Raw genomic sequence first — 3,436 nt, forward strand, 5'->3', positions numbered from 1 at the left:
GTGGAAAGCACCATTCGAGCATGGTTGTTGCCAGTGCCACTGGACTGGCTCCTGTGCAGGTAGCATGTAAAAAACACCTTTTGAACATGGTCGTTGCCAGAACCGCCTGACTGGCCCTCATGCCGATGGCACATAAAAGCACCGACTACACTCTCGGAGTGGTTGGCATGAGGAAGGGCATCCAGCTGTAGAAACTCTGCCAGATTAGATCGGAGCCTGGTGCAGCCTCTGCCTCACCAGTCCTCAGTCAAACCATCCAACCCATGCTAGCATGGAAATCGGAGGTTAAACAACGATGATGATGGTGATGATGATGATGATGATGATGATGATGATGATGATGGTGGTGGTGGTGATGATGATGATGATGATGATGATGATGATGATGAGGAACTGGAACTGGTCTTAATTACGATTTTAAAATTATGCTACATCCAATGGAGGCTGAGGTAGTTTTAATAAATCAAGAATTTATGTTGTATGCTATTTGATATACGTGTATTTGTCAATAAATGTATGGAGTTGGTTAGGGTCTCTTTGGAAGGGACAATGATATCTTAAATCACAGACAGTAAATAAAAGGAACCAACAGGAACTTTAGTTTAAAACAAAGACTTTGCTCCATTTCAATCATTTCTGTGAGAAATTCTTTTAATATTTGACCATTAACAGTTATAGCCAACCATTAGAAAAGAAGTATGGAGACATTATTAACTTTCAGAAAATTTCAAAATATCTGTAACTTTTCCAATAACTGTGAAGTTTACTCTTCATCAATTCAAAATGTAGTTTTCCTAAGACATTTACAATCTTGCACAGCTAAATTCTTCACACCCAGACAAGAAACACAGAAATTATTTTGCATCATAAATATCCAATCCTACTTTTATTATTTTCACAATTCTACCATTGATCTTAAAGTTTCTTCCTTTCAAAAACTATTGTCACCTTCAATGAAACATTCTCTAGTTGTTTATTCCACCAATAATATTTACCACATTTTACAGAAATGGTGTCAGCAAAAATAAAGAACCAATCGGAAAGTGAGTACAATGATTGGTTTGACTATATTCTTCAAAGGTATAGGCATGGTTGTGTGGTTAAGAAGCTTGCCTTGCAATCATGTGGTTTCGGGTTCAATTCCAATGTGTGGTACTTTGGTTAAATGTCTTCTACAATAACCCTGGGCAGCCTAATGTCTTCTGAGTGGAATTGGTGGATAGGGATTGTGGGAAAACCTATCATATAGACATGTGTGTGTGTGTGTGTGTGTGTTTAGGGGGGTTGTTTGTGTCAGTGTTTGCCGCTGACTGATTGATTGTTGATTGATTGATAAATAGAGAGAAAGAAAGAGACAGATGACAAACTTCTTCCAGCTACTGTCCACCAAATCCACTCATGAGGCTTTGGGTGACCCAAGTATAAGGTGGAAGATACTTGCAAAACTTTCTTGTCTTTCATTCTTATGAAATATATATTTATAGTATATAAAAGATTCTTCTTTTCAAAACGATTTCAGTCCAAAGATTCCTTCTCTTATAAACTCCCAAAAGTTATGAATTCAACTCTTTTGTTGTGTGTAGCTTAGTTATAACAACGGTTGGTTGGTTGGTTTGTTATCAATTGAAACATCCAACATTTATCTTCAGTTTCAAAAGAGTTACATAAAAAAAAAAGACAACTGTGTTCTCCACCAAACAGTCTTTAGCCTATTTCAGATTAATTTTCTATAGAAATATGAAATCAAATAGCAAATATCAAATATCAAGGCTTTGAGCTTGTATACCAGTCAGTGTATTATATTTTTATGTAGCACTAACATCATCTTCCAGCTCAGCAATTCTTGGAGGAAATAAATCAAAAACATTAAAACTATTACAAAAGTATTGAATGAAATCTGTACATTTTAAATATAAGAATTATACTAAAAGTATCAAAATATAAAATTTTCATCTACAGGAATATTTGATATGATAACTACTTCAAAAAGGAATGTTTAAGTGATGAAACCATGTGATCTGTAATATGGATTACCAATGAATATCTTCCATATAATATTACTATCAGAGTTGCTTTCGTTTTGTGTTGTTTTGTTGATCTTATTTATTTATTTTTTTTTTTTAAACTTTTTATTCACTCTTACCATTTAGACAGAAACTTCCGAACCATTATTTTGTTTTATGAATAATTTGTTAGAAAGAAGCAATTATTCCGGATCATAGGACAACTGTAAATATCTGATCTGTTCTTTTTTGTTTAGAATTGGTACTAAATTGGTGAGAAAGATACTCCAGGAAAACACTATTCAATCACATGAGAGATTCTAGTGAGATAAGATAGAATATTTTATTGCATTATGCCTTATAGAATATGAAGGAAATTGCTAAAATATTACTCCTGATGGAAATTAATATAATCATACCATACGAAAAATGAAAAGATCCAATTTGGTAAATTATAAAATCGCTAAATGTCACTGCAAATTCCCTATGATTAGTCTCACTAGACTATATTTGGACATTAGAGCAGTTTCTGTACATATCTGCTATTTGTATAAACAAATTGGCTCAAATAGAAAAATGGACATTGCAAATGGGAATTGAACTGGATTGATCAATTCTTAATGAAATACCTTTACATGTTATTTATGGCAATAATCAGGCTTAATCATAGTTTGGTAAAGCAATGGCTGTCATGTCTGTTTTCTTATTTAAGCTGTATTTTATACAGTTTTTCGTTTGTGAAAATTTATTCATGTAAAACAGGCATGAATATTAGTAGAAAATAGGTAATTTCTAATCTAATAAAATCATATTGAAATATGTAAATGCTTGGGCAGGAGAGGGCAAAGATAAGCAACAACAATGTATATTATACATACATATATAGATATATATGTTTATGTGTGTGTGTGTGTGTGTGTGTGTGTGTGTGTGTGAATCCATAAATATACAACACATATACATTAGACAACACATATATATATATAAATATATATGGCAACTGAAAGATGGAGGATGGAATATAAGCTATCAGGTGTAAACCATTCGTTTTATTATCAATTATATAAATATAAATATATACATATATATCATCAATAATTAATAATATCAAGGGCAATAAGAAATATTAGAAATTTCTACTACCAGTGGCCTAGCATGTAAAAAAATTCAGTCAATAGACTATATACTATTCATATAAATACAGTGTACATTTAAACACATAAGAAGTATCCATCATAGGATTTCTAGCACGCTAGAAAGAACAGCTAAATTCCAAACCACTATTAGGGATAAAACTTTATTTTATTTTTCATTCCCTTCGAAGTTTTAGCCCTAATAGTGGTTTGGGATTTAGCTATTCTTTCTAGCGTGCAAGGAATGCTATGAGGGATACCTCTTACGTGTTTAAATGTACACCGTATTTATATATATAT

This window comes from Octopus bimaculoides, chromosome 1, assembly GCF_001194135.2.
Source record: "Octopus bimaculoides isolate UCB-OBI-ISO-001 chromosome 1, ASM119413v2, whole genome shotgun sequence".
Taxonomy (NCBI): Eukaryota; Metazoa; Mollusca; class Cephalopoda; order Octopoda; family Octopodidae; genus Octopus; species Octopus bimaculoides.